The sequence below is a fragment of the Solanum lycopersicum genome, chromosome 12 (genome assembly GCF_036512215.1).
Source record: "Solanum lycopersicum chromosome 12, SLM_r2.1".
NCBI classification, from domain to species: domain Eukaryota; kingdom Viridiplantae; phylum Streptophyta; class Magnoliopsida; order Solanales; family Solanaceae; genus Solanum; species Solanum lycopersicum.
The window spans coordinates 58,116,804-58,131,661 of record NC_090811.1 but is presented as its reverse complement, the minus strand read 5'-3'; positions in this window follow the sequence as shown (position 1 = coordinate 58,131,661).

Sequence of the window (14,858 nt, the reverse complement as noted above, 5' to 3'; positions counted from 1 at the left end):
AAAGCTTTAAATGCCTGGCAGAAGAATATCTACATAAATCCTAGCTACAGTTAAAAAGTTGGTGTTACAATGCCCAACCTATGATTTGTGTGATGATGTGCTCCTTCAGTACTTCTACCAGAGTGTGGATTCAGTAAACAAAATGTCAATAACCAACGCTCGCTAGGAGGCTTAATGCAGTAGCCATATGCAGTAGCATCCCAACTTTTAGATGACATGATAATCATCAATAGAGTGTGCTACACTCGTAAGGACCAAGATTCCCTTGTCACCTTCCTACTATGTAGGAGCAGATTGAAAAGTATAATGAGAGAGACCAAAACATGGCTAATATTATGACAAAACTTGATATTCTATCGAGAAACATCATGGGGGTTGGTGCTCGTGGTGTCAAATCTATAGGGATCGGCAGTACAAATCCTTAAGAAATGAAGTTTGAAGCTCTGTATAATGAGGAGATAACATTATATCCAACCAAGGCGGTGGTTATCATTCAAACTACCCAAGGAAGGTGGTAACCAAGGTTTGGAAGTAAAGACTAAGGATGGGAGGATCGAGACCATGAACGGAAGGACCAGAATCCAAATTGGAAGGATGGGGAAAAGGATAGTTATGTGTCTCGCCATGAGTGGAAAAAGGCCAAGGATTTGAAAGGTGGTAGGACCGTAGATATGCTCTCACGTATCCTAAACAAAGTTGAAGGGTCACACAAAATGCTTAAAGTCATTAAAGAAGATGTGTCTACCCTTATCCAGATCGTCACCTCCCATTTGGTTACAATCAAGCGGTTAGAGACACAAATGGGTCATATCTTGTATCATCTCAACCCGAGACAAGAAGGGGGTTTTCCAAGTAATACTGTGGCTAACCCCAAGAGTGAGACTTGAAGGCTTACTTGTGTCGTGCCGCGATGTTAACAATGGCGTTGTTTAGGAGGCAGATCTAAACCCTTTAATTGTTTTTTATGTCTTGGTAATATAATGGTGTGTTATTTGTATAGGATGAAATAAGGGAAGTGCTTGAAAGAGTAAATAAAGGAGAGAAACTGGTCTAGTTAGTGTGCCACTGACAAGTTTGGCGAACCCAATTTCTTTCGTTGTCTGCCTTTAGATATCTTGAGATTGGATCCTGTAAAACTCGGTGGTCAGTAGAAAGTATTGGCGCATAGGCAACCATGTTGGCGACCTCGATGAATGTTGTCATTGGGATTCCCACATGCCCTGAAGATCCTATTAAATTCGGTGAGGAAACTAGATACCTGGTGCTCTGTCGAGTAAATAGGCAAATTTATCATATATTGTCGAATGGGAAGAAACTGGATGGCCTTTGAGAGAAAAAGGGTTAAAAGTTCCATTTTGATTTTTCTCTCCATCACTTTTTACTTTTCACAAACTCACACTAGCACACTAGCTTAATATTTCTTGCATTTTTAAAGCATTTTAGTTGTCGAATTGTGCTCAGAGCTGGAGTGTTTCCTAGCATCTCAATAACATTTTAATGGGCATCAAAGGTTGGTAGTTCGAACCCTATATTTATTTTCTCAAAATCGTACTAATTTTCATAAATGTGAATCGTGTTGAATCTTTTTTGAGTCTTTTTAAGTTGCTAGAGATTACATACATTGTCGATTACTATTTGATAGTTCTTGCTTAATTAGTGGAATTCCGCTCGATTGTGCTTTGAGTTGAATTATTTTTCTATGGGAATGTGCAATTGCTATGGTTCTTTATTAAATTTGTAGAGGAAAGCCTTAAATTTCGTTATCACAGGTTAGGGGGTTGAATCTGAAAAGATTGGTTAAAAAGGGCATGTTGGGCTGTTTGGCGAGCTGAGTAGAGCTCGCCAAACTGCTCGGCGATTTGCTTAACACCCTTCTTTCTTCATTAATTTAATGCCAAATGTGTGATTGACTTTGTAATTTTCGGCGAGCAATCTTAGGTCTCCGAATGCACTAGGCGACCCGCCGAAAGTTTTCCTGTTCGCCCTCTTATCTGCACCCTAGAACCCTCTACTCACTATTTTCAGTGAATCTCCTAAGTGGAGGAGCACCTTCCCAACTGGTTTGGCAAAGTTAATCTACACTCAAAATCTCCGTGCACCTATTTAAATACTGTCTAACTTCTTCTTAAATTCTTTTATAGAAATGGCTAGACCAAAGGTCAAAGGGAGACACATGCCACCCTGACATAAAATAGCATGAGATTTCAAAAGAGACGAAAGGGTAGCAGGACTAACCAAAGAAATAAAAGAGGGTAAGACAACAAGCTCCAGCAGGATCTTCCCCATTAATGCCACTAATCCTTCGTGGAAACGTGGATTTTGCACGGCTAAAAACATTTTTCTAGCAGCCCATGACTTGGACAAAATGATTGCACTGAATAATATTACAGATGCTAAGGGAAATAAACATAATGAGAAGCAAAATGATAATCCCAGGACTATTGTAAAACCTTAGGCTGCTGCATCAGGCAACATTACCCTGACAGATTGAGCGAGCGTGTATATAGGATCCCCTTTTTACCTCCCTTTTTTTTTACTTTTACTTATTGATAGTTGTCAATTGCATTGAAGGACAAATGTTTTCTATTTGTGGTGGGGTAAGTCCCACCTTTGCATGTCATTTTAACGAATGTTTTAATTTTAGATTTGGATTATGTGTATTTATGTTTATGTTTATGTTTTCATAATGCTTAGACGATTGCTTCAGATAATGGCTTGGTTTAATTGGAAAGCGATTTTTGACCTTTTTGAAAAAAACTTTTTTTGAAAATATTTTTCACCTTTTGTGTTGAAAGTGGTTGTTCTCTTGCAAGTTTGAATCTCAGTATCAATCAATACCGATGACTTGAATTGTTCTCTCAATCGATCAAACATGAATGTGCGGCTACGACGAGACCAAATGAAGTTGCATAGAGAATATGTGAAATCTTTGCATCTCGTTGTGATTAGCCATGTATCAAATTGATTCTCTTGTGATCACCGTTGTACACTAGAAAAAGTGTATAGTCTTGTTTGACTTTAGTTTCTATTCCTTGTATGATGAGCTTACTTTGAATAATACATGAATAAACCTAGAATTTTCCCTGTTAGTTCGATTGAGTAAGTAAGGTTTGCTCTTGAGATTATCTTAGGTAACTTTAGAGAGTGTGAGTCAATTTGACATATAACTCTTTTATGGCCTACCCTATGAGTGTGTGAACCTCTCTTGAACACCCCTTGAACTTTGCTTTTATTTGGAAAAAAACTTGATGAAACTAAGACCTTTCTTTGTCCACTAACTATAATCCTCTGCAGCTAGTCCCACCCTCTCTGCACCAACAACATGTAATATGACAAAAAATTTCTGAAGTACTTTTACAAAGTTCTTTGGGTCCTCTGTGATACATGAACCTGTGAAGCTGGATGGATTCATCCCTACAAACTCATGAAACCTTGAGGTATCAGACACTTCATATCGATTACCTCTTTGTCCAACTTGATGAGTCGCAACTTGACATAACATCCGGATAGTCTCACGAAATTCAGCAAAGGTAATTCTCCTTGAGGTTGCACTTCAGGTGCATTCTGTAATTCTTGTTCCTCAACCATCATCCTAGTTGGACGACCTCTGACTTTTCTTCGTGGAGGCATGATTCTCATAAAATACACATAGGCACGAATTAGAAAGACACTTTTTAGAGATAAACTCTAACCCACGAAATAAGTATGAAAGAAGTGGGGAATTTCCTTAATGTTGAAGCCTCCTAATTATAGATGTGGCGAACTTCACACATATAACTAGGACTCTACAGACACAGCTTCAAAGACTCCCTAGGACTCTTGAACTTTGAGATATGATAACAAGTTTGTCATTCCCCAAGTCTACACCCTGACGTGCCGGCACTCAGAGACCATTGTTGGCCCCAAGCGAACCCTTGGCATGGCTTACTTACTCAGTGGAAGACTTAAAGAATTAATATTCTAACTAACTCAAGTGTCTCGAATTGAAATCAATATTTTTTTTAAAAATAAATATTTACCTTAGCCAAAATGGCAACTTAAATCTGAAAAAAAAGTTAATAACAAAAATTATAATGAAAGAATTGTAATCTGACTGACTATCTATGAAGCCTATACTAAGTGAGATTGATGTTGGGATAGACCAGCACAATATCCTAATGAACTATATTAGAAAGCAAACAAAATGGATTTTCCCTAAAGCAAGGAGGCTCACCAACTGACTCTGAACTGCTCACTGGATCAACGGTGCTCTGGAATGTCGATCCTAGTTACCTGCATCTGCATCATGATACGATGCAGGCCAACTGACATCAATACGTTGAATGTCCGAGTATACGAGTTGGAATATTAAACAACAACTTAATTTGAAAATGAGTAAGAAGGAACACTTACCTTGGCTCGCTGAACTCATGAATAACATCACTCAATATAACTAACTCATTTCATTATATAGTAGTATAAAGACATGTTCAATATAAAGAAAAGTTGTTTAAACCATGGTTTTCAACTATGTGTATGCAAAGATACAATTAACTCTAAGATGTATGTAAAAATACAAAATAATCTTATCTAAACTCATAATCTTAATAAAAAATATCATGCTTCCTCTCAATGTATACTCGTACAGTGCTTGAATGAAGTCTCATACCCCCATTCATACGAAGCAAAACCTCTTGAGCTATCATATAACTATATTTGTGGAACTTTCTCTAACCGACAACCATCACTTAATAGCTATAGTGATGAGACAATATTTTACCTCACACTATAAGAGGACCGTCCTTTACCTTGATGTCAGTATAGAACCTTAACTACTAAGTGGATCCACTAGTCTACTGTGAAAATGATTCATCTAAAAAGTATGACGGTTTTTTACCCATGATATACTTAGTTCTTATGTTTTAAAAACATATTTCTTCTGTGATTTGAGATTAGTGCTCAAAAACATAGCTCATAAGTTTGTGAAAAACAAAATTCTTTCTTGGGTTTGAGATGATTACTCAAACTACCCTCTTTAAAAAGGTAACTTTTCTTCAAAACTCTTTCTCAAAACATATCAAAATCATATTTTAATATGATCATTGATGACTTGGAAAGTCATATTGCATAGACATTGATGGTATATCTAGATATCATACTTCTTAAACATTGATGACATACTCGAATGTCATACTAATCATGTTTTATATACTTTTTCTCAAAACTCATCGTTTTTTCTTAAAAGAGATTCAAATCACACTGTTCAAAGTTCTTTTGGAAATCTCAATTTCCTTTCATCGTAAGTGTAAGAAAATTTTAAATTCTTGGAAATACTTAGTTCCCATATATTTTTTTGAAGAAAAGACTTCACTTTACTCTGAACTGAACTCCAACTTATGCCTTAGAAACAAAGTTAAAACGTTTGTAAAATACTTATGAAACTTTAACTGAACTTCTTCTTCTAATCTTTACTCTTTACTCAACTTGAAACTTGAATCATAAAACAACTCTTAGGGAATACTTAGTTCCCTTATATTTCTTTAAAGAAAGAACTTCAACTCTTTACTTAACTTGAAACTTAAGTCTTAAAACAAAGTTAAAACGTTTATTAAAGACTCTTTACACTTTTAGAAATTTGCTTTGACTTACTTCTTAAACTTCTACACTTAACTCTTAACTTCTTTGACTTTAATCATAACTTTACTTGAATTTGATTATGGGTTCAAGGTTCATGATCACATGTTTATGGATGATTTCATGATGTTAAGATGTACCTTAGAGTGTTGAAATCAACTAGGAAATGTAGGTACATTACTTAGGAACTAGTACAAATAGATGGGGAAAGAATGGGGAAAACTAGCGTCCCTGGAGCTTTAAGATGCACAGGGTGCCAGGCCTCATTAGAAAAAGAGGAGGCTGGGGCGCCGCCCACAAATATTGCCGTGTGAGGCTATGGGAGGCGCGGCACCCTAGGGCCCTACAGACAAGCATTTCAAATTTTCTTCTCCATTGTTCATCTCTAAGCCTCTATGGTTCTTTCCCCCAAATACTCAGAATCGCTAATACCCTCAATACCTAATAGATCCGTCTCAAAAACAAACATGGAAATGGGAATCTAATCAACTCTATGCATACAACAATTTAACCAACAAAAATTCAACAATATTCTTCAAGAACTTCACTTTTCATCATTCAATCTACTCAGAAACGCTGAATTTAAACAATTTGGTGTGTAGGTGAACTAACCCAATGCGAAAAGATCTCAAGTACCTTTTTAGGGATCACCCCCGATGAATTCCACAAGCTGAACTTCGACGATCTTAAACATTTTTACTTCTTCTTCTCCTTTATCCTCTTTTCTCCTCTTACTTTCTGTTCTCTCAAAGCCCTAACTTGTTTTCTAGAAACGTGCATTGAAGAAGATCAGTTTAGACCCCACTTTATTACCCAAAAATGAAATAAAATAATTGAGTAAGGAAAAGACAATTGTTCCATTCCCAAATCGGAATTGGATAATCCTTAATCCAACTTCTAAAAGGCATAACTCACTCATACGATATCAAAATTGCGCAAATCGGCGCCATTAAAAAGATCTTTTCAAATAATTTCAAACCATAACAAGAACTGCTCTTCCTGAGCTAGAGGTTATGACCGTATGAAAATGGCCAAAAATTAATATTCCCAGATTTTAACCTCCTTTCTTGTCATTTCAAGTTGTGAGATCTTACATACCTGCACAATCAAAACTCATTTTTCAAAATAAAAACACAAAGAATAAAGAACTTGGGTTTCTTCCCAAGTAGTGCCTTATTTAACGTCGTGGCACGACACTAAGTACCCATTCAAGCTTCATTCTTGAGGTTTGCCCTAGTATTACAGGCCACCACTCATTGTGTCTTGGGTTGAGATGCTATGAAATCTAATTCGTTTGGGTCTCCAATTGCGTATTTGAGATGAAATGAGAGGTCACCATCCGATTAAGGGTCGAGACATTCTCTTTTTTCTCTTTTAACACTATGTCGTATCTTTTTACTTTGCTCAGAATATGTAAGAGTTTATCTTCTATTTGATCACCCTCGTTATCCTTAGGCTTTTGGTTCTCATAGGGGGACGTGCATATTCACTTCAGCTTTGAGCTGCTAGAAAGTTTATTTCACTTTTGTGCAGGATTTCAAATTCCTTGATATATCTAGGTGGGACTTTATTTTGGCCAATATCTAGTCCCCATCTGGATCCTTGTTGATCTTATTCATGCGACCGCACTATACCACCTGGAGAAAATTGATCAGCCAATCCTCTATTCACATTATCAAAGACCCCTATAGTAACATTCCAACAACATCTTATTTGGAATTTCTTGAGTTGGGCGCTATAACAATAGTTTATTAAACCTCGTCTTATGGATTGTCTCACCCTCCAATCATTTGAAATCTAAGATGTTATCCTTACGGATCATTATCACTGAAGGAGGGGGGCCCACTTGGTCACCATTACTCCATTTGATGCTCACTTCCTCTTGTTTAACACAAACAACACAAAACCAAAACTAAAAATAAGTAGATTGAACTATGACTAACAAGAACAAAATTCAAGTTCACCCAAAGAATTTTAAATAACACTGCTCTCCGACAACAATGACATTTTTATTTTACTTTTCAAGCAAACCTCATCCAATTCTACATGTTCAACAATCGCAAATCAGTATAAAATCCAACTAAATGATTTAGGGTCAAATCCCACATGAAGCGGTACATGTTTGAAATTCAATTAGGAAGTATGAATGTTTTCTAATCATCCATAGGAATAGAAATTCTCGATTAAAACATAATCAAGTAAAAGGGGTGACACGAACGTTAGATGGGGCGTTTGGGTTTTAGTTATCAACTACAACAGTCTCATTAATAAAAATTAACAATAATGAATCTCATTCTTGGGATGTGATCGACTATAGGCTAATATAGAGATATGGGTAATTGCAACTATTAGTAAATAGCTAGATATTTGTGAATAATTTAGACTGTAGGAGAGGTAATTTTTTCTCGAACAATTACCTCGAATCAATTGATTTTTCTCGAAAATTAACAAGCATGCAAATTGAGAGTTGCCCTCACCTCAACTCATTGACTCTTCCGAGCTAAATTTCTGATATTGGTTTTAGGATTTACTCTTTTGAAATAAACCCAAATCAATCCAATAGACACAAACCATCAATCAAAAACCTTAGTTCTAAAACCTCTCTCGAGCAAGCCAAAAAACAAACATAGTACTGCATTTTCAACTACAATTCTTAAATTAAACCACAATTAATGATTAAAATCACTTTTAAATAACATTTAAACCTAAAATTTAAAATAAGTTAAATCGGTTCATAATCACATGATTACGCCCCAATAATTTAGCGTATTAGCTAGACATTATGAAAAGGTAAGGCAGTTACCAAATTGATTATCTATCTGGTAAGAGTACTTACGTCTTTAATGATAAATCTCACAGACCACTTTCAAAGCTAAAGAAAACGGTAGATAAAACTGTCTATGATGTCTTAAAATTTAAAAGATTACTTGATACTAACTAAATGTTAAAAATATTATTTATGGTCGCCCAAAATGTGCTAGTAAAGCCCATTCAGCAAAGTAAGTCGAGCTCACCTCCCTTTGGTTTCTTCCATCGTCCTTTCACCTTAGGATTCAACATCCTCCTGTTATGTAACTTTGGGATATTTATCTTGATTTTATGGAATCACTCGGTGGTCTATCTACTACTCCTTTTCGTCACCCACTTGGTTCTTTCCTTCAAGGTTTGGCATACTAGAAATTTAGACGGTTAGATAGTCACTCAGTGATTCTCTAAGTGACCTTGGCGATCACCAAGCTTTCCTTTCATCCTTCTTTCCATTTGTTTTTTTCCTTTTTGCATGTTAGTGTCCTTGCTTTGTTCCTCAATTCATTTACCTGAAAATCAAGGATTTTTTCATCACTTTATGGTACAAATTAAGCACTTGAGAAAACTAAATTTACATAAACAAAAAACTAAATGAGTGCATTGAAATCATCATGTGCTTGTGTTTTTTCTTCAGCCTCTACATCAGCATTATCTACGAGGTCGTTGCTGGAAAACTCCATATCAATAGGATACCTTTGTTGTTCAACAAATTGATTTGTATTTTGGGGTTGATTAACATTGACTTATTTGATTAACTCTTCCTCCGTGATTTGAATCAATCTGGTATAAATTTTCTTCATGACAAAAAAAAGTACCACATAATGAAAAAGTAGTTTCACAAATAGTAAATATTTGGTAATAACATGTAACTTCCGTTTTAACTTCTGGACTGCTTTCGTCAGATCTGCGTGATTATTTTTCTTTAAGATTTCCACATCATCAAACTTTTTTAAACCTTCAAATATACTTAAATAAGTTAATATTGATTCACCATAAAATAAATAATAATTCATTAATAGTTATGAGAATCACATACATAGTACTTCAGATATTGCTTAACTTTTTTTATATCTCAAATATCTTTCTTTTCTTTAGAATCGGATGAATGACCATGAAGAATAGAAACATTACCAGCAGAATTTGGAATAGAGAAACTCTTTTTGTACCACTGGAGACTATTCTAGTTGTTCCATTGCACTACTTTTTGATTTGGATGAATCAACTGTTTCATTTTTATCTTCAGGGGTGGTGTAGAAGAGGTACTAGATACAAGTCTAGTTCTCCTTTAAATCTGATTAGGTGGTTTTGAAGAAAAATCCTAAAACCCTAGGTTTGTCTTCTGATATATCTTCTGTAGGTTTATTAGTAGGCCTAGAATGTTTAGAATAAGAAATATCCATATTGTCAAGCAAATCAAGTACAACCAATTTTCTCAAGACTCAGTTGTATATTGGTACATGCATTCTAAATAAAATTTGTATAGTCAGCATAACAAGAAGATTATAGCATTGGACATGCCACTGAAACGATATATATGTTTTACTTTTGTTCTTTCTTGCTCTATGATATCATTAACCTGACAAATGCATGATATTCCTAAGGAAAATGTTGGTATATGCAACTTTAAACCATAATAAATTCATTAACATGGATTTATGCATTAGGTAGTTGTGACAAAACAAATGTATGGATGAAGTAAATAATTCTCATTTGGAAAGCATCCTGGTTGTTGTCCAAACCACCTTGAAGAAAACTTTGAACAAATTATCCCTTTCTCACACTATTATAGTTTACTAAATTAGGGAAATATCTTTGAACAAGCCTCCTCTAAGTAGGATTCGATATTTAAACTCATCGAAATTGTTTATGCATTTCAGTCTGGTTATTATTGCATGTTCTTTTATAGTGAAAAGCAATATGTTGTCATTTGCATGCCGAATATCCAAATTTAATATTATCTTTACTCAAGCTCAAGAAGAAACAAGAATTTTGATATTTGACCTTTGATAACTGCAGGTATTATTGTCGAGGTATGGCCCAAAAATAGAATCTTTAAACAACTTGATACCGTCCACACCCATATACTAATTCAAATCTTTTATTAAATCAATATTGTATGTTGGACCAAACTTCAAAGAGTAAGTTGAAATTTATTTGATCACATACTTCAAACACTATAATGGATAAAAAAAAACCACTTAATATTATACTAAAATAACTCCATCCTACTACTGATACAAAAATAAAAAACTATTAAACATGATACACTAATTGCCATCATCTATACATGATACATTAATTATCAACATCTATAAATGATACACTAATTGCCAACAGTTTAATTTGATATACATTGCCCGACACTTATACATGATACAAAAAACTTACCAATATTTGATACTAATACAAATAATGACATACAGATAATTAGTAAATTATAATGTATCTTATGTAAAAACATGATACATTTTAGTAAAATTTTGAATCATGTACTTATTAAACCATTTATTATATATATGATACATACTGAGTAATAGAATTTAGTTGGTACAAAACTAATATGAAACTAATGTTCAGATACACATAGATAAACGAATCTTGAATGATATTTATTGAATATTATTTTATCTCAAATGACATGAGATCTAATTAATGGTACACAACTAATAATATTATAATATTTGATATAAAATATAATATAACTTAACAGAATTAGGGTTAGTGTACCAATTGATTAAAGCTTATATTGATACATTAATTTACGAAATATGGATTTAGTCATTTACGTATCATCAATTGATCAACAAAAAAAACGTTTAATAACTAATAGAAGAAGATCGAAAACCTAATACTTAGGTAATAAAGGTCGAGAAATTGCAAGATCAAACTTTTGACCCCTTTTTGGGGGGCTTTTATGAACCTGCATTTTTTAAGATGAAGGAACATCCGTTTTAAGCTTCTCAACTTTTGTTTTCGCAATTATTATGGATCGTGAATTTTTTTTTTGTTTTCAACCCGATCAATATCTTCAAATCATAAATACGGTGAGTATTTAACTGTCAAGGGAATTGAGAGAAAATTGAATGACTCGATAAGTGATGAACTTTGATTTTTGGAGATGAGATTTATGTATTCGGCAGTTTACATTTAGGAGTAAAATAGGGAATTTTATGAGTTTTTAGAAATGGGAGGAAATATTGAAATTAGAAAAGAAAAAAAAAGACGGTGTACATTGAGAATTTTTTAATTTAAATATTAGTAATCCAAGTCATTAAATATGGGTCATTAATATGGGATGAAATTGTCACGCATATTTTTTATACATCGTATTCTTTCAATAAGAAGCGCTTTTGTCAATCATATCATCATATCATGTCATATATATATATATATATATATATATATATATATATATATATATATATATATATATATATAGTTTCTGTGGAAGATTCTCTAATCGAACAACCACCACTATCAGCCTAAATGGTGATATGATGTCTTGCCACACTGTCAGAATTGTCCTATAATTTATTGTCACATAGAACTCCTTAACTTAGTGGATCCAATAGCTAAACTTACATGATCATCTAAATTGTATGACCCATTAATACCCAAGATGGTTACATGATTTTTCATGGAGACTTGAGTTAATATGAACTCTCATCCCCACATAGGTGCTCAATACTACTGCCAAAATATACTTTATTTCATTTTTTTTAAAATCAATTTCCTTCTTTGGATTGAGATAATTGTTCAACATTTAGTTTTAAGACGCTCTGTTGGAGTCAATGTTCCCTTTTCTTGTTCAAAACTCTTTTGAGAAATCCTAGTTTGCTCTTAAAAATGTAAAAACATTTATAAAATTTTTTGGAATACTTAGTTCCCTTATAAATTTTGAGAAATGAACTCAACTATTTACTTTTTGCTTAACTTGAAACTTGCGTTTTAAATCAACTCTTAGGGAATACTTAAGTTCCCTTATTTTTTTTGAAGGAAAGACTTCTACCTTTTTATTGATTACTTTAACTTGAAATTTGGGACTAAAAATGAAGTTAAAACGTTTAAAAAAGACTCTTGAAAACCTTTGAGAATTTTGCTTTGACATACTTCTAAACTTTAGACTTGAATCTTAACTTCTTCGACTTTGATCTTAACTTTTCTTAAATTAGATTATAGATTCAAGGTTATGATTTGTGTTCTTTGATGACTTCTAGGTGTTTAGAGATCATTTAAAGTTATTAGAATCATTGGCGAGTGTTTATATATTTTACAAGGACTTAACTGGATAAACTACAAAAATTGGGCGGAAAATGCCGATTTGGGCGCGTTTGGGGCACGCCGCGCTAGACCAGTTCGTCTAAAGCCTCATCCTTGTGCTTCCCCAGGCCCCTGGCACAGTGGGGTGCGCCGCGCCTGGTGATGCCCAGGTGTGCTGACGAACTTCTCTCTTCCTTTTATGATCTTAAATCCTCTAAACCTCCATAGTTCTTTTCCTAAACCCTTAACATCACAAATACCTCCAATACCCAATAGATCTAACTCGTAAAACAACTCGAATATTACGAATCAACATCAATGGGCATTCCAACAACTCAACCAAATAGGGATTCGACAAGATTCATCAAGAACACACTTGTAATCATGTAAACAATTTTAAAATCACTGAATTAAAACAAGTTCAGTGTGTCGATGTATTAACCCAACACGAAACGTCTCATATACCTTGATAGTAATCACCCCAATGAATTCCACTCGCAATTTCTCAGCGTTCTTAGTGGACCCTTGATCTTTCTCCCTATCCTTCTTCTCTTTTCTCTTCTCCAACCCCTAAGCTTAAAGTTAAATTCTCTAATCTGACTAAAACTGGTTTTTACCCCAAATAAATCCCTAAAAAAATAGAAAATTAATTGGTAAGAAGACTAGTTTTCCCTTCTTTAAATCCAAATTGGGACCTGCCTCAATCCAACAGCCCAACTTCTATATCTATATCTGTCTCATACGATATCAAAAATGCGCACAGTATGTGGTGTTGGAAAGATCCTCCAAAGGCTTCCCAACCATATTAAGAACTACCTCTAACTCATCATAAGCAAGGATTTATGGCCATCTGAAAATGACCAAAACATACTTTCTTATGTAGGAAATGTTTCAGATTTTTCCCTTTCTTTCCAAAAGTGATTATTTTTAGTTTCTTAGCTATTTTGAGTTACGATATGTTACAGTAAATCTGTTGGGAATACCTTCAAAAATTCACTCACCACTGGAATAGACTTAAGCATAGGCGTCTCAACATTAGTATCTTGAATATGCTCAAAGTAAGCCAAACAGCCTCTCTCCACCAAATGACGAGCCTTAAGAAATGATTTCACCCCTTTAGGAGGGTGACGAAGAGAACCTTTCCATTCTACTATAGGAATTCCAAGCATAATTAATGTAATTATCTCGGCATGAGAAATTAAAATTGTGTGATGAAGATATAACCGATTCATACCCAAAATCACATCGAAATCTACCATATATAAGACTTTAAATTTGTAGGAGAGTTATATACTATCAAAGTAACTATACATAATTGAAACACCCTTTCTACCACTACACAATCCCTAATAGGACTAGAAACATGTACCAGCAAATCAAGAGACTCACATAATATATCTACACTCAAAGCAAAATGTGTGGAAACATAACAATAAGAAGAGTCTGGATCAAATAATACAGTAGTTGGTCAAAGACAAATCGAAGTAATACATATGATAACATCATCTAAAGGCTCAACCTCTGGCCAACCCGGAAAATTATAACAGTAAGAACAACCACCTTCAGATTGTGAACCTCCACGACCACCACCTCGACGAGAATGAGAACCACCTCTACCTGAATGAGAACCACCTTTGACACTCTGTACACCTCCTCTAGCTAGAGGTTGTGCAGCCTTGAAAGTTGAAACTTGAGATCGCTGATGTAATCCACAACGTCTAGTACTAGGGCAGTCTCTCACAAAGTGTTCTATATCACTACACTCAAAACAACTCGTACGAGACGTAGGCTGATGACAGGAACCTGAATGACCAGAATGTCCTCCATAATCTAAAATTCTAGAAGATGAACCCTGTGAAGTATACACTGAGCTCGAAGAACTATGCCAGACGTTACCAGCCTCATAAGTTGGTATAGGAGCATAAAAGGGTCTGCTAGACTTAGAGTGATAAAATCTCCTTACGTAACCTCAACTCCTAGGAGAAGAACCACTATGATCACCTAAATGACAGGTCCTCTTGCCGTCACGCTGCTCAAATCCCTCACAGCGAATCATTTCCAGCTCCTTAGCAGCATGTACCACCTTCTAGAATGACACACCAGAAGTAGCAACTTAAGAAACTCTCATACGGATAAGAGTAATCATCCCGTCAACAAACCTTATCACTCTCTCTGGG